The sequence below is a fragment of the Monomorium pharaonis genome, chromosome 3, assembly GCF_013373865.1.
Source record: "Monomorium pharaonis isolate MP-MQ-018 chromosome 3, ASM1337386v2, whole genome shotgun sequence".
NCBI classification, from domain to species: domain Eukaryota; kingdom Metazoa; phylum Arthropoda; class Insecta; order Hymenoptera; family Formicidae; genus Monomorium; species Monomorium pharaonis.
The window spans coordinates 4665129-4685391 of NC_050469.1; the positions used below are offsets into that span (position 1 = coordinate 4665129).

The 20263-nt window shown below is 37.1% G+C and overlaps 1 protein-coding gene across 2 annotated transcripts in view; it reads right to left on the reverse strand.

The window, feature by feature from the left end:
- The window catches only part of LOC105837291 (zwei Ig domain protein zig-8), a 296303-nt gene extending 283294 nt beyond the window's left edge, over positions 1-13009 (reverse strand). Inside the window, exon 1 of one of the 2 annotated variants that reach the window (XM_036285010.1) lies at positions 11446-12880. The gene's annotated coding sequence lies outside the window, so the exon portion shown is untranslated. Of the gene's footprint in view, positions 1-11445 lie in introns of both variants that reach the window. The other variant, XM_036285009.1, reaches the window with a different exon arrangement.
- Between the last annotated feature and the right edge of the window lie 7254 nt (positions 13010-20263).

Below are 20263 nucleotides of genomic sequence, written 5' to 3' on the forward strand. Positions count from 1 at the left end.
AGTCTAAAGTTTGCTATATATAAAATAAGAAACTTATGCAGACATATCTTTAATCTCTATCCGTTTAGTTTAAGACATGACATGTTTTATCTTGAATTTAGTTTTCGTAAAAATGGGCCGTAAGTTTATTTTAAAAAATTGCTTTTCTACTTATTAAAAATTAAAATTATTTTTTTGCAATACGTTTTTATAATTAACAATAGTTTCACAATTCTTACTTTATAATTAATAAAAAAGGAAGAGACAATTATTTCTTTTAAATATTACAAAATATTTGGATAAATTAAAAATCATAGATATTTATAATATTTGAAACTGTAGCCATTTCGTTTAATGAAAAAAGATTCTAAGAGTTTAAAGGAACAATTACCGTAAATTTTAATTAATATCTTAGTAAAGTATGTCTTCTCGATAACGATTTGCGTCGATTAAAAGCGACTCTCAACTCTCATTGTGAGATCTTCGTTTTACAGTTCAAGTGCTCTTTCGAGAATAAAAAGAAAGTTAGTAATATATTTAATATAATTAATTATTTTACATTCAGCATATGTATATTTTTCTAATATAATTACCAAAGGTATTTTTAAATGAAACTTAAAGTTCTGCTCCGAGTCCCTATCTTGATGCTTTATTGAACAAAGTTCAAAATTAAAGTTTTAAAATTAGACGGTTTATTTTAAGCGTGAATATAAAATTAATGGAATCTTATACTTCTGACTTGGACTATTTCAACGGTGAACTACTTGAATATTAAGATTGTAAAACCTACTTCACTAAACGCTTGAATGTAAAGGTTCAATAAATTTTCGATATCTTCATAATTGGGGAAGATTACGACTCGAAGGGTCAATCTCGATCAATCCAAGAGAGATTTCCGGGCTCATTGGCGTTATTCCTTTATAGCTTCATCTCCGTCGTGTTCGCCGAGGCGGAAAGGATCTCGAGCAATGCTCTGTCTTAGAGGCGGGAGGTTTTGATTCTCGTCTCCTCTCCCCGTTTCGACCATCCATGATGCAAAATAGAACTCGGATGAAAACTCACGGGGTCGGAGAAAATGTGATTCGCCAAGGAGATTCGTCGTGCTGATTTCTTGACGCGAGGATGCGACAGCGAGAGCGAATCAAGGCCTGAATGTGAGAATTAAGCGAATACATTTTCCAAATGTGTAGAAAAAAGTTAAATAACTTTTTGTAGGATTTTAATAGATGGTGATATTATAATATCTATATATAGTCTCTGTTTACATTTTGTTAATAATATTTTAAATTAAAATCAACATTTTTATTTGCCAATATATTGTCCAATTAATTTTAGATGTGAAATTCTAATATGTAATTCTTAGGATGTTGTTTATAAAATACAAAATGTGATGAGGCTGCATAATGAATCGAAGAGAAATAGTGGTAGTGATCACTCCACTAAAATAGATTTTAAAATTTGGTTTTGTGTGTTTAAAAAGGACAGTGTTTTGTTATATAATTATTATACTGCAGAATATATGCAAATCATGCACGTACACATTTCTTCAATATATGAATTCTGGCGTTAATGTAAAGTTGTAAACTATAAATTAGCAATCGAATTAGATCAAATAACTATTTTGATATAGAAACTTTGAAAAAAATGCCTGTTGAGATTGTTCAGTGCTTAGGCTACATTAGCAAAATCAGATGTTATTGTTTAAACTTGTATAGCTCGAGATGTTGAGTAAAATATTAAATAATAAATAATTAATGTCAAATGACAAAAAACAGGTCAAGTGTTCATATATTCATGTAATAATATGCTCAGTTCAAAAAGAATGAGAACATGTGTATAATTCAACGCTAAAATATACTCTAAAAAAGTTTTCAAATGTTTAAAAATAAAAATACCTTAAAACAAAGTCCGCTGTTGTGATATATTAGCGTCAGTGCAAAACTGCATGCTACTGAATAAATGATTCCATAAGTCATCACTAAAATTCCTCATCTATATCAGTAATGAAGATATTACGAATGGCCGTGACATCCTTTTTTTTTAATGTGATGTAATAATAATTTAAAATATACATTTTTTAATATAATTCAATATATAATATAATCTAATATTATTTTATTTATAATATACTTTAATGATCTAATCTAATTTTTGATAAATATTTTGTCTCATCTCATTATCGAGAGTATGATGAATAATGAAAGAGGAGAGTGTCGGAGAATAAATTTGAATGCTAATTTTATAATAATAATAATAATTTCATGAAATTATAATTTTCAATAGTAATACATATTAATGTATTTTATCAAATTGTTAGTAATATTGTTAGTTAAACTTGAAATGTATGTATCGTATTAAGTTTACACTATTTTTAAATTGGGAAAACTATAAATTTACCTAGTATGTGCTGGTGTCTTTAAAATTTTTGAGCGAAAAACTAAATGGCATTGCTAATGCAAAATAATGTTGGTATAGGTGCGTCATTTAGAAGTAGATGAATATTTCTGGTTTAACTGGTGAAAATTACAGTTGTATCGTCGCTACGCCATAAAGTCGCGCTGTTCATTATCTCATCATCCATTTTTATCCAAATAGGTAGTGTAATTCCACTGGCGCTGTCGCCTAATGAATATCTCGTACCAAAACGGACGTAGCACGCGACATTAATTACTACGCGTCGAATTAATATTCCGCATTTGTAGCGCCGCGCGAGAAATCGGTGACTTCCTTTTCCGCGCACGCCAGGCGTGCGTAGGCACGTATATGCGCGTGTACACGTGCGTACGTACATGCGTGCGTGCGTGCGGTGCAGTTAAAACGCGGCTCATTACGGCTACGACTGTTCTGGCAACAGTAGGCTCGTATATCAAACCGACGGAGGGGGGCTACTCGTATATAATTCACCCAAAGCGCGCGCAGCCCGCGCGATGTTCCTCGGCTGCTACCCCCTTTGCGGCATGCAATAAAAACAAGATGACCTGCGGTCGCTCGAGGTCACGGCACCCCTCCGTCATTTGCATAAGGCGTCGAGAGGCCGAACGAGAGCCACGCCAAATAAATCCTCGTGATTTATGCACGCCTGACGATAAGCATTCCCGAGCGGACGGACGCGTCAGAGGGACAGTTCGCGGACGGTGGGTCTACTCGGGAGAGTTCCGATTGCTTATCAGCACATTTTTCCTCATGCTACATATCCTTATCAATCACTGTCCTCTACCTTACGTCGTATAGAACGTGAACGCATTATCCTTACTTATATGCCCCGTGATCCAATGTTCCCGGGACGTCGCAGCCGGACAGACTTAAAGATTCGAGAGGAAAGGAAAAGGAGATAAGAAGCCGAAGAAGCGGAAAGACCTAGAAAGACCGAAAAGGGATAAGAGGACGAGAAAATTCGTTCGTAATTACGATTTCCGTCGGACTAGAGCTGAAAGCGTCAGTTTTCTCAGAAATATTGAACACGCAGATGGGAAAGTTGTAATCGAAGTTCTTGATACCGTTTTCTTGCCTAATCTAAAATGTCTTGCGGCGAACTTCTTCGAAGTTTGTATATTTAAATATACATATAATACCCTCCGAAGATTATGTAAATTGCACTATAATTAATGCGCGGGAGGCGTTTCATCTTTGGACGATGCAACTTTGAATACCGGTTCTTGTGTCGCGGAGAGCATCATTTAATTTTTTAAAATACGATCGCGAGTTTTTACCTCCCCTCCCCTCTCTCCCGCTGTCGCAGAATTGCAATTTACGGGGGGAGGGGGGGGGGTAGTTACCAATATCCAAAGTACGCAAAACCAGATAAGGCCGTCCTTGGTTGGCCGTTGAGCGACCCTTGTTTAGATCCGGGATGGGACTAGATTTAAAGTCAGAGAAGTGTGAAAGAATAGATAGAGAGGAGGCGAGGGAATTCATACGTATTATATACCCCCACCTGGGGGAAAAGGAGTGTGTCAGACGGAAAGATACGTGCGATAAGGAAGACAAACGACGAACGATAAAACGGCGGATGGCTTCCCGGGAATTGTCCCCCTTCCTCCCCTCCCCTCCCCTCCCCCCTCGCGCGCGGAGTCTGATCGTTATTAATGAGCTAAGTGCGTCATTATAGGCTTATTATCCGGCCGTTCTAATTAAATTGGATTAGCGCAATGAAGCGTACTATGAAATTCTCGGTAAATGGTCCCACCTCGACTCTCCTGCTACACTCCTAGCGTCGTTCCCCCCCGATGACGACGACGTCGCATGCTGGCGAATATGCGCGATAACATCCGTTGACGAATTTGATTACGTATATGTAAGGCGCGATTATTACGTACGACTCTTCCATTTAGTGCGCTCGACTAATTTCTTCGTGCACGAATTGTCATGGCTGTTATTTTACTGAAATATTAAATAGTCGCTATATGAACGTCATTACGCAAACGAGATATTAAGGGTATAATAAAGCACTCACATTAATTTATATATAGACGTGTGAAGGATTTATAGTCCGGCTTTAGGGCTGAAAATAATGGAAATTATTCTGCATTATGAAATCTTGTTCCCGTCTTTCAATTGTCACCCGCTTCCTCGCTCCTCGGAAGCTCGAATCGCACCCTTGGAATTTCCATAACTTTTACGATCGATCTGTTTAAACCATCTGTTCGGTCCATTTGCTTATTAATTTGACATTGAACGCGAGGAAATGAGAGAGAATATGAGATGCTCCGCGAAAAACTCCCGAAGCGTTAACGTTTCCTGCCACGTGGAGAGTATATTTGCTGAACTTTCCATTCAGGCTGTTTGATATTCTCGATACTAAATATAACATTATCATAAAAATAAAATATTATATGAAGATACTGATGGTATTAATGCTTAACTCTACATTATTGGCGTGATTTTTTTAGCGTAATTACTTGCGTGGGATGTTTCTGACATTTTATTCTTTGTTTTAAATGATTTATAATTAAATACAGATTGATTGTATTCTATACGTCTTTTAAATAAATGTGAAAAAAAATTTTTACTGTAAAACAGAATATACTTGTATTTGGTTGCACCAAATATAATAATATATACAATTATATGCGTATATGTATATGTGTGTGTGTACATACATTTTACACACATAACAGTCGATTAAAAGATCAATAAAAATATTTTGTTGATAACGAAATTTTAATCAGTAACTATAGTAAATTTGTAAGACTAGAATATCTTGGACATCCTGCGCGAGTAGAATTAAATATTGTTATACTATTGCTTAAAAGTATTTGCCCTTGAATTTTAAAGAAAGATTTAAGATTTAAAAAAGATAAAGGAACAAATATTTTTGAGCAGCAGTTATTGCATTGTGGAAATATCGTGTTTTTTTCTGAGTAATAATTTGTAGTCTAATAAATATTATACAGTGTGTATATTTATGTAAAATTATTAGCCTCAGCAATGTGAGGCGCATGCGATCTCAAAGAGAATTACTGAAAATCGACAGGAAACGTGTTAATGAAAATTGCAATCTAAAGCATAACGCATCTGTACGCCAAGTTAATAGTCAAAAGCGAAATTAATGTGCTAATTGAGTCAGACTTTTTGTAAATAGATAAAATTAATCTAATATCTAGCGCGATAAGAGAAAGATCATCGATCAAGAAAAGCGGACGTTCGGATTTAATTAGAACGTCATTCTCGCCGTCGTCGTCGTTTCTCGCTGACGAGTCGGCAAATCGCTGTCTTCGCCATCCTGCTAACTCCCATCCATCTTTAATTATTCAAACCGGCTATAATTCACGTTTTAAGCGTGGCAGGAGTAATTACGAAACTAAAGTTTGAATCGTCGTTATCGACTCCGTACGCGGATCGTTATGCAATACCTGCATGCACAGTGTGCGATCGAGTGTACAAAGTGTCGAGACACCGAAAGCACTACAGTATTGATATGAGAAATTAGCGAAATGACAGCCATAATGGGAGGTATTTTCCCGTTAAGGTCGTGACAATGACCGCGAGAAATTCCGGGGATTAAATCTTGGGGAGACGCAACGAGCGGCGTGGTGCCACGTTTATCCGTGTAACTTTTGCTTTTAATTAAGCTCAGGAAGTTATCCGGCGTTTTGCGCGCCGTTATACTAACGCCGCCGTATTAACATCCGCGTGCTTTTCCGCGACGGAATGAGGTGCGGCCGACACGAGCAGTTAATTAATATCCGCGATTTCAGGCGGCAGAGAGGCTTAATGCGCTGCGTTACTCGGCGATTTTCGAAACGCGATTAAGCGCCATTGTTTTCCGCGGCGGTCGAGAGACGCCAGGAAAACGAGGAGAGTTTTCCAATTTTTGTGTTCAGATCGCGAATTAGCCGCGAATCTAAAATAGGTCGCTGTAATGCGATTACTCACGGTAGAAGCGAATGTTAAACGAGTACCGGTACGTTGAGCTGAGAGAACGTTGTGTATTTGGCGTTGAATTCGTACAATGACTATAATGGCCCGACAATGTCATTAAGCGATTCGTTGGTGCATTGATCGTCAACGCCCGCGTGGATCAACGTGACCAATTTATCTCTATTTAGTTGCGACAGCAACGTTCCATTTTTACACACAAAACGGTTCATTTGATCGTATACAGCTCTCTCTCTCTCTCTCTCTCTCTCTCTCTCTCTCTCTCTCTCTCTCTCTCTCTCTCTCTCTCTCTCTCTCTCTCTCTCTCTCTTTCACCGCGGTATCATTAGTCAATCTAATGAAAGTTATATTAAACAGTGGTATATTGCAAAATATTCTGCTCATTATGTTTTTTATAAATGATGTAACAAATACGAAACTATCAATTACTATTAATAATAATAATAATAATAATAATAACAATACAGACAATATTTATGCAACATTCGAATTAAACTATAAATAATTAATCATTGAATATTTATTTTTGAATTGTTACAGCTATAAATATTGAATATTCAATATTTACGATTTTATTTCGAATAACACTTGAACTTTAATGATCCGAAATATTTGTTTTCTACGGTATTTCGAATGGCCGTCAATAGTTGTCAATGATGTTAAAAATATAAAATATTGAATGTAATATTTTTTTTAATTATACAGAATAAAAATTGTTTTATTTTTTATTGTTATAATTTACATAGAAAAATTGTATAAAAGAATACTTTACACACAATTGTGCAGAGATATTGTCATTTTTTATTGCGTTGCAAAATTGCAGCTTACGTCATTTTATTGGGGCTATGATTATACAAAATCTGAAATTATTGCTATTGCAAAAACATTATTAACGTAGGTACATTTTCTTGTCCTTTTTATCTCTATCTCTTCTTTTCGCTATAATAACACGCCAACGTCATCAATTTCAATCTCGCAGCTCATCTTTCGACGTTCTTAACCCATAACTTCTCATGACGTAGTTTTCATGCACATCGCGAGCCGTGTCTCGATGCGCGAGATGCTATTCTAGGATTATTCCAGATTATACGAGAGTATAGCATACTCCCCTCTTTTTAGTAATCTCGTTTCACGAGCAGAGAGGAAACACCCCAGTGTACCGGCACGACAAGACCCTTGTAGCACAGATATAACGCGTGTTAGTCGTGCTCGTGAGCAAACAACCGTAGGGTTGACTGCAATTAAGACTTCGAACTCGCCAGTCGACGTTAATGGATATCTAATTTGCTCTCGTTCGACTTGCGGTCCAAAGGCGAGGGTCGCGTAAGCGAAGACAAAGGGATCCGGGGAAAGGAGCCGGGTTCCGGAGTGAGGGGGAGGGAGGGAGGGAAAAGAGGAGGTACTGATGTTCATTGTGTCCTGTCGCGAGAGTCAAGTTTGGTACGGAATGACAGGTCGATATCGCGAACAAAAACGTAAGACACGCCGCGACAGGGGGGTGGTCGTATAGACAAGGAGGTTTCTTGCCTGCGCTTCGGTGAGTAGCTTGCGCAACTACGTAAAGTATACGTATTATGTAAAGGCGAGGTAGAAACAGCATGTAAGTACCGGTGACGGAAATTGGAAATTCGTAAGTGCATGACGCGGAGATTACGTAACGGGGGGATAGATATAGTTTGATTTCGCGCGCGGTGATAGTGACTGTGTAAACAGTTTCGTCAACATACCGGCCGAAATTATATGTACGTATCTATCGCGTGCACGACACGCTTTATTTTCATATACCAGATTGCTACCACGTTTGCCTTCGTAATATTATTGTCAAAAATACATATTGGAATATAGTAATAGCGGAAACGTGATGCACGCATAATAAACGATTAATTTAAACGGTAAATATTTCCTATAACTTCCGAAACGATGTAATAATGGAAAATGATAATAATATATTATGCAAATTATGTAATTTATTGTATTTTACACACGTACAGATGTTGCACAAGTGTGTAAATGTATGCAATATACAACTGGCTCTAATATATATATATTGATTCTACCGGAAAGATTTTACCAATTATAAATTGTCGTGAAAAGAAAGATAACGTAATTAAATGATAAAACAACTAATAAGATAACTAAACTTAGAGCCTCAACATACGATACGAATGAAGAGTTTATAGATTATAAAGAGGGATAATCTTTCCAAGTGAGCACTTTGCGGTGTGTTATATTAACTAACAGTAGGGTCAAGTCGAGAGATAGGAAACATCCGGTTCGAGAACAAAGGCAGATAGGAGGAAGAGAGGAGAAAGGGAGAGAAAGAGAGAGAGCGAGAGAGAGAGAGAGAGAGAGGCATGGAAGAAGAGGAGATCACTTGTCGACATACTACCGCACGTAATTTCCTGACGGTGTTACCATACCTAGAAGAGCAAAACACCCTGAGGAAAGGGAGGGAGGGGGGACGAAAACTGGGAGGGCTCGTAAAATTAACGTAACTACATCGAAGCTTCGGGCCTTGAGCTACGCGGGAGCTACGTGTCTAAGCTATGATCAATGGCACATCACATAGCGATGCGAAAGCATATTCCGCCGTTCGCGTAGGGCCCGAAATTTATTGTGACCTGGCTCACGGAGCGTTATATCCGGAAACTTCACAATCGCGACGGATAGTGTAATAAATTAAATTAAGAAGGGCGCTCCTCAAAGGACGACGTGGTTAAGTTGAGCAGCCGAAGCGAGCTGCTTTCGTATAATATAACACGTCCTGCGCCGCTAGTGTGACCGAGTTTTCGACACTATGAGCTGGAATTCTCTGACGACTTGTGCGAAATAGCGCGAGCGATATCATATAATAACAGATTTAAATCTGTCAATAGTTTTTGTAGTTGAAGATAAGATTCATTGTGATTATACGTTGTGCATTACGATCATTTTAATTGCAGAATATCACATTAGTATATTGTCTGAAATATCTTCTATTATTTCGTCTTATACGTGCGTGTGTGTGTGTGTGTAAATTTATCGTAGCAGATCTACATTTTGATTTTAATCACACACTCACAAAGTGAATTTCACAGAAATAGAAAAGAGCAAACAGTTCTATTTCTAAGAAATGTCCACGTCAGTGATATTTTATTGAAGATAATTGACATTTAATGCAATTTAGTCGTCCAATTTAAGCTTGTTCATCTAGCTGAGGGATAAAAGACAGCTAAAGAATTAGATTAAAATGTGAATTTCCATAGCGGCGTGAAAAATAGAAGATGTCTGCAGGTGTTTAAAAACACCCTATACTATACTCGTTTTAAATAAAATATTTTATCACATATAAGAGAAAGAACAAGTGATCGACTAGAAACTAATAAACCGCTTATCTCTCGCCGCATTATGTGTGCGCGCATATCGGGTTAATATCAGTAAAATCGACGTGGCATCAGACAAACATTAAGACCTTAACCACGCGAACGATGCTGCGTGATGATCAATGGCACGTCACGCTCCGTGTTAGAGGCTTATCCACTCGGGATTTATAGCGATTTAAGTGGCCTTGAGTTCCAAGAAATAAATTACCCTCCCACGCTACTTATACTTTATAAAATTTATATATTGTACGTTTGTGCCCAATTAGAAACTACGTCATATTCAAAGTGATATATGACCTAATGCATTTGAAAAAAGATGGCGCAAAAAAAATGAAATTTTCACAGAACCATGAGAACCGTGAGAAATTACCGCGATGATAATGTATTCGCTCAACTAATAACAATTGTGGAATCCCACGATAATCCGCCATTGATAATCGAACAGATTAATGTCTATGATTCGCGGTGGGTTTTACAATAGAAAAACAAACGGCAAGGAGAGCAGCTTTGATCGTGCACAATGTGCAATGCGCATCGATAGGAAGCTTCGTAATTCACCGATACCCGAGATCTGTAGAGAGAGGTCTAGAAGGTCTGATCGGGGTTTGTAGTAATTCGAATTGAACATGATGAAAATTCCTTTCAAGATTTTAATCATGACAAATCGCTCTGTGAAACGGATAAGGGCATCGAGGACTTTTTAGCGGGGAGTCGACGAGTGGCAAAAATCTATCACTTAACCATCTCCGATAACCACAATTTCTGAAACGGTCTACGCGATTACGAACAGGCTCGATATGGAATATATCGAGGTAGTAGATATACCCCTGAGGCCTAATAGTTTTATGATGAAATCGCGAACGATAAAATTTCTTACGGAGTATATCACGAGAGTTAATGATATTAGAAACTCACGATAATCGCTTTCGTTTTAAGTAGAACTGAAACTGATGGCTTTTTGCTTTATACTCGATTACAATATTATTATTTAATATCGTCGTTGTAATATTGTATCGCGCTTTACTACAGCTTATCTTCTTGAATAGAGCTATTATTTTTGCATTATAACGATTGATGTACTTTAATATTCAAAATTACATTTAAAATTTAATCAGTAACGCATAGCTGAAAATATTATAATCTTCAGGAAAGGTTTGAATAAATCGTGCGTTTGAAGCACAATATGTAAAAATTTACATCCCGCTACATCTATGCGTTAGAAATCCTTTGATCACACTGATAAAGTGGATTCTTTTCTAAAAATTGTGTCAAATTATAGAAGTCGCTTTAATCTTAATTGTGAATTAATTTCAAAGCTATAGATACTTTAACATTATTATTAAAGAAAAAGCGAATTGTAGTTTATAAAAGGAATTGAAAAAGAAGCAAAAATTCAGATACGTCTTATACAAATTTGACTCGTTAATTTAACGTAACGAAACATTGACGTGTAATATTTAACAAAATCCTCTATTCTGTATACGCGCTCGCGCGTAATGACAAGTGTCCGAAATCGCTCGGTGAGGACATCATGGATATGTGAATCCATTTATTCGATAGCTCACTAGACGGATTTCCATCAATATCAATTCTCTTCGGCGTGACGTTGATCGTCAATCTGGTAATCCGTAATCGCATAATCCAAACACACAGAGACAGAGACAGAAGAGCAAGCGTTACATCACTATCGTAGAATGACGAAATTGCAGTGATTTGGGGGACTCACTTGCAGTGCGAGAATGTGGTACACGGTTAGCCCCTCCGCGAGATCACCTCGCGTCACGGCAGGGATGTCCTCGGGACGTCCAGACGATCCGCCGACGAGCTTCGTCGCGTAACACAACACTCGCGGACTCGTGTCGGCCGATCGGACGACACCGAATCGGCGACTCAACCCTCGAAAGAGGGCTGCAATCGGGGATTGCACATGATCCCTCTCGCACCGATCCGGAAGCGGCTCGATCCTCCGGATCCCCGTACGTGCACCAACAGCGCGGCGAGACCACTCGAAAGCCAGTTAATCCGCACTTCACGATCCGCTGGCTAACGCAACATACGACGAGGGAAACAACGTGTTATCGGTCGCGAGTCACCAATGGAAAACTTGGGGTTGGTCACTGAGCTCGACGATGATGCACTGGCATGTCACACTAGGTAAACTCTCACCTGCGCTCGCAGGCTGTCGCGTGCACTCGTGGACAATCACACTTATCCGAGTCCTCCTGCTGCAAGACCACCGTCAGCCCGCCGCGGATGAGTTTCTCTTCCCTCGCGGATGAAAGTGTGTCACTTGGAGAACTGACCGCGCGATCGAACGTCACCACGTACGGCGTCGCGTATCCCGCAGATGAAGGAAACGCGGTCCCGGTTAACCGATTCGCGCGTCACGAACACCCTTCCTTTTCCCGGAGCGGCAGCAAGGCAGCCGAGAGGCAAACGAGAGAGAAATTGCGATTGCTCGGGGACAATGAAAATATTGACGAAATCCACGTCACGAATATCCACGGCACACGCGTATGTACACGCGTATTCACACGGTGGACGCGAATGCACGCGCGTATGTGTAGGTATACGCGCTAGTGTGTACGTGTGTGTGTGTGCGTACGCGCGCGCGTGTGTATGAATTTTTCGCGCTCGCAGGACGCACACGCGAGGGGGCACGGCCGACACACATCAGCCCTAGGAGAGACCCTTAGGCCGGATCCGCGGAGTTTCCTTTCACCTCGATTTTCGGTCCCTCGCCACCCCCTCGTTGCACAGGCGCGAACCGCTTTCAGAATTTCCGAGGGTCGGGCGACGCGCACGCGGAAGGGAGCGACAGCGGGAGGGAGCGTTGCCGTCGAGGTGGGAGCACCAGGAGACAGTGCTGGTGGTGGAAGAGGCGGACGGAGTACCGAGTGTGAGTGGATCGCAGATCGCAAGGTAGCGAGCCTCTGCCTACACTCGAAGGGAATAAACTCCCGACTCACAACCGGTTACACCGGCATACCGAGAGACTACACCGGTCACCGGGCTACACGCCAGCGCCGTGCCACCAGCGTGGAAAGCAAGGCGTCTTGTAGCTCATGCTGACCGCGATATCGTGCTTGTGATAGTATTGCTATTGCCGCCACCACCACCGCTGCTACCGCTGCTGCCGCTGCTGCTGCTGCTGCTGTCGCCGCCGCCGCTGCTGCTGCTGCTGCTGCTGCTGCTGCTGCTGGGGTGGTACGGGCGTGGAGGGGACGATAGGAAGGGATGAAGGGATACGAAGGAGGGGTAGCGCAGGCGTTTTGGTGCACCAACGCATTGATCCCTGGAATTCGTGGGGACGACGACGAGGCCCGAGTGTGTGTCCACCCTTCGCGAGAGAAAAAGAGAGCGAGCGACAGGATGGGTGCCAGAGAGAACGTCGACCGTTCTACTTGTAGCCAATGTCCATACCTGCAGGTGTGGACGAGGCCAGGATTTGGCAGTGAAGCGAGGTGTCATTGATCGGCGATCGTAGATTATTCAACTGGCTCGTATTATAAATAAAATAGATTATTATAAATTATTATAAACTATTTTTATTAAATTGAAATTGTACTTGAGATTAATATTTTTCATATACCATTTTAGAACGTTTTATAATATTAGAAAGTAAAAGAGGAGGATACAATATTTATTATTTTTATTAAAAATATAAATAAAGATGTGTGTATAACAAGAAAAACAAAAAATTTTTTAAAAGTTTTGAAATATTGGAAAATGATCGACTTAAAGCGTATAAAATATTTTTATATTATTTATTTTTAAATAAATGATTATGTTTTATAATTTTATACATATACATGCAAAATACACATACAGATTTAAAACAAACATATACATACGTGTATATGACACGTTCACCAGTCAAATAAAAAGGATATCTCGTCTCGGCTTGCCGCGATTACTCGTTAATAAAAGAACAGGGGGGAAGATAGAATAAGAAAAGAGTGAGTTGTACCGTAAGAAAAGGGAGTTAAAGCGGCGCGAACGAGCCGGCAAAGAGATTCTATTGATTTTATAATTTCTCTCTCCGTGCCTGAGAATTCTTTTGTTTTATCTTATTGCAAAAATCGTTCGTTAATTAGATTGCGCGAGTCAAGTCATCAAAATTCATTTAATGACTTGAACGTTTCTCTCTAAATTTGCCATTGAATTGTTCTGAATGAAGATTTTCGAGATTTAAGTTTGGTAATTCTGATTTCACTGCATGATATCATCAATTATTTATTTTTACTATATAAAAGTTGTGCGAAAAAAATTTTTTTTTATTATAAAGTTCTTTTTGTTCGAAGTTATACTTTCGAACATAGTGTTCGAATGTTTAGGTACAAATCTCAACAATACAATTTTGAATATTATTTAATAATAACATTATTTCTCTTTCTATTAATTTCTTTTGATATTATAAAATTTAGATTTTAAGAGGATACTAAACCGACGTCAAATTTGATCGACGTCGATAATGTAGAGTCATTCCTTTATCCTTGTTTATAAAAATATTTGCTTCAAAATACAAATTATGTAGTTTATACATACAAATAAATGCACATCCCTCACTTCAGAATAGATTAAAAGCCGTAAATTACGCCGTCAAATTACGATTAAAAGCCGTAAAAAAAAGTTTTTTGTATGATCAAATTTTTGCCATTCATTTGTACGTATAAGCTACATAATTTGTATTTTACCAAATATTTTTATGAACAAGAATAAACGAACGACTCTACGTTATCGACAAGTTTGACGAGCAGTTTAGCATCCTCTTAAAAAAAATGGTTTATTTGTAAAAAATATCATGACAAATTTTGTATCACGCTATGTTCAAAATTGTACTTATTACAGCACATTTACAAACAATTTTCTGGAATAAATTTAATTATAATTTGGACTACATTAACAATAATTTATTCTTTATGTTTGGATGTTAACTAATTTTAAATTGCAAATTTTCTAATTATATTATAGTTTAAACGTTTAATTGTATTTTGTGTTAAAAATGAAATTCTATTCTAAGATTTCGAAATTGTATCACCTTACCCTGTCTTAAAAGTTCATTTTACTTGAAGATAGGAGCATCGTCGTACATCAATATACATGCATGTTATATTTTCAAACAACAAAGGATATCGGTTCTTTTTATTTCAAGATATCGATGCCATCCGTTTCCGCTTTGCACAGAAATAAAAGTGCTTTTCAAATATATGCTAAAAGTTTGAGATTTATAAATAACTAATAGTAAAAGGGAAAATATTGATAATACATATATATATTGTAGCAGTCGATTGAAATTAGGTCGATCGGATATACATTTGCTGTGTTATTCTCGAAAATCTTAAGATTCACAATCAGTAAAATAAAATTAAGTTGAACAGCTTGTTTTCCTTCAGCATCTAATTTAGTTTCGTCGTGGAATTTCCACTGAGGACGAAGTCTCAGTGACAGGAAACCTGCAAGCGGTTTTGATATACTTTTAACAATTTTTACGATCAGGACGATCGTCAAACGCAAATCGCAATGCCTGCTGGGGCGCAGACGCACGTAACACAGTTACCATAAAATATTCAGGCTTAGTCTGCGTGCGTATATGTAGCGTCGTTGAATAAATAACGAAGAAGGTAGGGAATCCCGATTGGTTCATAACTCCCTTTCATCCCGGATTCTTTTGGTAGTCCCGTAACGAGAGCCACACAGCTAAGGAACGGTAAGGGCGGAAGGAAGGGAATAGAGGGAGAGAGACGATTTACTTCTTTAAAGTTTTATAGACTTGAGACTTTTGGTGGATATGTAAAGAGCCATTTCTCAAGAGACATTATTACTATTAATGTATGCAACACAATATTTGTGGTATTTAAATAATATTATATTATAACACTCATATAATATACGTTATAATAAGAAATAATAAGATTTTTTAACAAAACTCTGATCACATAATTATATTGTACGTATTGTGTGTGTAATAATATGTTTAATAAATTTATTTTAACGCGTTAAGTAACGTTGTGCAAATAAGCAAACTGCAATTTACGAATTGATATTTAATTAGCAATACATGTTCTCGAAGTATATGTGTGCACAGAAAATATCGGGAGCTTCAGATTCATTCTATAAATAGAAAAGAAGAACAGAACTATTTTGTTTCAACTATGTTTGCTTCGCGAACTATATAGACTGATATCCTTTATACACGCAACTACTCTCGAATCATGCTCGTTATATTGATTTAGAGAGAGGCGATAAAGAGAAAGAGACTGGAATCTCGTAGATACAAACGAGTAAATAAGATCTCAGCGAGCGACGACTTCGGGAGCTACGAGCTTTCGAATCGTGTTGTTTCTTCCAAGGAACGGAATAATAATTTTAACATTTTTCACAACAAAGTCGTTCTTTTATTCTATCGCATCCCGTTCAAGAAAGGCGATGAAATATGCAATAATAAAAGCGGAACGATATATAAAAAGCGAAAAATAGATACCTACTTACAGTTGGATCGTCTTGCCTTATTCAAACGGAAGAACGACGTATAACAATGCCAACTATTCTATAGATAGTTATTTTTAACGATACTTTAAACGCAGTTTTCGCTCGATTATATTTATTCTGTCGATTTCGCAAAAGTATTTATATACATATAGAAAATCAACCAAAGCTGGAACAAATGAGATACGAAATGGAATATTACTCTTTTGTAGAACGGAGAGATAATACTTTAAACGAGTTTTTTAAAAAATAAAAATATTTACAGATTTCTATTTAAAATTATAAAAACTACTGTTCTTTTTATTTAAATATATTTCTCTTTCAATCCAGATTATTTTACATTTATAACTGCCAGTATGAATTAAGCTTGAGAAATCATCAAACATATGCTGAATTTTTTCAGTCACGATGTGCAACTTTGGAAACATGTAGTTGAGCAATCAGCATCCTTCTGCGAGGAGGTACTTTGCATTATTTTGTTGTCTGGTACTTCAATATTGAAAGTAGTGAATGTGAAATGTGCGAACCGTCCGTAAATGCGGAGTCGACTTCAAAAACTGCGCTTTCGGGCGTGTTGTTTCCTGCGGATTATCGGGAACCTTATGATATATGTGAGGGAAACTGAGAAAAGTAGTGGGATAAAACGGGTACACGAGATCTATCGTGGCTGCTTTAAGAAATATCGGGGAAACTCCGCGGGCCCTCAAAGAATGGAATACTCCGACTGCGTTTAAACGACGACGGGGAGAACGGTACAACGGATACTCGATACCGTTCCCCTGGATAAACCGAGCTTGAGTGCCGTGAATGCTTGCTGACTTTCCCACGACTGCCCCTTCCGTTTTTCTTTCTATCGATGCGCCCGCTGTTCCTCCGGAGAGGCCCATTTTGTATTGAAAACCAAATTTCGCTCGTCGACACTACCGTCGCCGAGATGACGTTAAATCCGATATAAAACTTTTCGCTTCGACGTTACGCAATGACGTCAAGTGAGGAAAGAGGCGGAATATGCGAACGATGGAGGAAATCCCATTTTTGCACATCGGTTTTTAGCAATCGCCCGAGGAGAAACGAAAACGTTCACGTGTTGCGCGAAGAAGAATGAAAAGATGTGTTATACACGGTTGAAACGTGTCGTTTAATTAAAGTCAAATCTATCTTAATCTATCAACAATTAGTAAGAAATTTTTTATTCTTATATGCATTGATCTTCAAATGACGATCTTTATAATTTAAGAAATGTAAGAAAAACCATATTAAAATAATGATTTAAATATTTATAATTTTTACAATATTACTAGGTAGTGCTGCTTCAAGTAAAATTATACATTTATAAATTCTACAAAATATTAATAATAAAAATAATGATGCAAAGACCATTTGTATACTCGTGTGTTAGAATTTTACGGTATCGAATGGCTTTTGCGCTCTGCTGGTGGCTTATGCACTCTTACAAAAATAATGCTGATACTTCTTTGCCTTTCGTTCGTGTAAATATTTATGCCAAGTATCGGGAAAATGGACAGGCATTTATACGACTAAACTATTGATACATGACGAAGTGTGTATGCCAGACGCGTATGCAGACAGGTAGAGGGAGATCCCCGAAGCTCTCCGGACGTAATTCAGTAATGATCTTAGGTAAGGTTCATAATAACTGCGTAAATGAGAGGGGTCCCGTAATTAATTTGAGAGTACCCGCAAATGGAGAGAGAGAGAGAGAGAGAAAGAGAGAGAGAGAGAGAGAGAGAGAGAGAGAGAGAGAGAGAGAGAGAGAGAGAGAGAGAGAGAGAGAGAGAGAGAGAGAGAAGAAAGCAACGTTGTTGAGCATGCGCAATTCTGTACATGAGAGCTAGATCCCATTTTGAAAGTCTCTCTACAAAGCCAGCACCGAATCAGCGCCATTAATTTCCAAGTATGAATCGTTTCCTTCGTGTATATTTAGTATGCACGATGTAACTTGCAGTAGATTTATTCTCCACATAACGATCATGACGTTGTTATATTACTGAGCAACTAAAAATGCATGAAAGTTTAAGTACCCTCTTGGTAGAATATCGCGATTATTACCTTCAGAACTTCTGCTTTGAACTTCAAATTGAAGTGCAATTGGAAAGGAAAAAGTATTTATGCATTAAAATACATGAAATTATTTAAATATCTGTTATTTTCGTGTCTGACGCGATGTTTTTCATTGCAAAGCATTAAGATGCAAATAAATATATTTCCGGATATTACATATTAAATCGCATAAAATGTGTACAATTAATGTTTTGCAAAGTATTAAATTCTGCTTAATGATGTCAATATTGCCAGTTTAATGTGGAAGACTAATGAGAATTTGATCATTTAAGTAATTGCACTTTTTTCTGTACAAATATGTATATTTTGTTTAAATTTGTAAACAATACATGCGCACGTGTTTATGTACATTTGAACTAGTCATTTAAATTTTCTTAACTAACAAAGGTGCATGGCAGTAAGAGTTACACGTTTGTGCGGAACACAATACTATCGCAGCAGCATTATTCATGTGTTATTGCAAACGGGGAAGCCACGAACCAGAAATGGCTCGTAAGGGAAATGGCTGTAACACAATCTACCTAATGATAACTAATACGTAATTCCACACTATTGAAATTGCACACATTGTTTCGGACATTCGAGGGGCTACGTTAATGGAAGAAATCGAGAGCCGTAGCAACAGATTTAATGCCGTGAACAAATAGTTCTATTAACAGCAAATTCTCATCGAATTCCTGGCGAATAGAGAAGCGTTTAATTCAATGCTACATTTATATGAAAGTGTTAACGAAGAAGACAATCGAACATGACAATCGTTGCTTAACTTTATCATATTACTCTTTTAGTATTTTACGTGATAAACCATACGTATACGTACACAATAACTTTTACTGAAGTTTATAAAAATGTAGAAATTTTTTCTAATTCTTTTATTACTATTTCAAAGAAATTTTTATTTTATATGTATTTTTGTTTTTAGGACGGACTATATTAATTTATATGTAAATAATATGTAATTGGATAGTGTATAAATAACAAAAGTTATGTAATATGATAATGAATCTGAAGCATGGAAATTGTCATTGCTATGTTATTTATACAAAAAGAAGTCAATTTCTATTTGAGATAACCTGTCTAAAATTCAATTACATTACTAATTTAATACGGCTATAAACATATTGATACACAGACACACGCACGCACATTAAAATAAACGTTCTCTACATCGGTATAACTTGATGTATCATATTACTTATAATTGAATGCGTAAATGTAATCAATATGTTGCAATGTGTTATTATGTTGCGATGTAATATAATTTTCTTTTAAGGTTGTTTGCAAGAATGAATAAAATATGAAAAACTATACCGATTTTTGCTGATTGACAACCGAAATACTTAAGCTATCGAATACATTGATAATATAAGCTACGTGAGACAAGAGCATTTAAAGTGGTTAAAGTGCAATTTATCATTTCTCAATACATTAGTAATAAGAAAAAAAAAATTTATTTTAGTTTAGCAATTTATAATTACATAGAGGGATAATGAACGATACGCAATTTTACGAAGTTACATTTTATCATCTATTTCGGTAGTGTATTTAATAATTTTTCTAAAAAATTGTTACTTTTTTACTGGTTTGGATAAACAGTGAAAATTCTCATCTCAAGAAACCTTGTCTCGGGACAAAAAATTCCGTATGACTCGCATACTCAAGAGGAACGTTTTGCACAGAGAGCATGTATTTCTCCTTAAAAAACATTACTATGTAGTATGTAACAGTTAAAAATATAAAATTTTGCCATTTCTTTGCTTTATTTACTATTATGTGTTTTGCCAAAATTTTATTAGTTTTGTTAGTAAATATCATTTTCAATAGACGATTAATTATGAATATGTGAGTGATTAAATATTGCATTTTACGATTTACTAACTATTTATTAATAGTTTGATAAAATTTATGACGTTTGTTTGAAAAAAAAATGACAAATTTATTTTGCAATGGATAGAACAAATTCGAGAAAAACG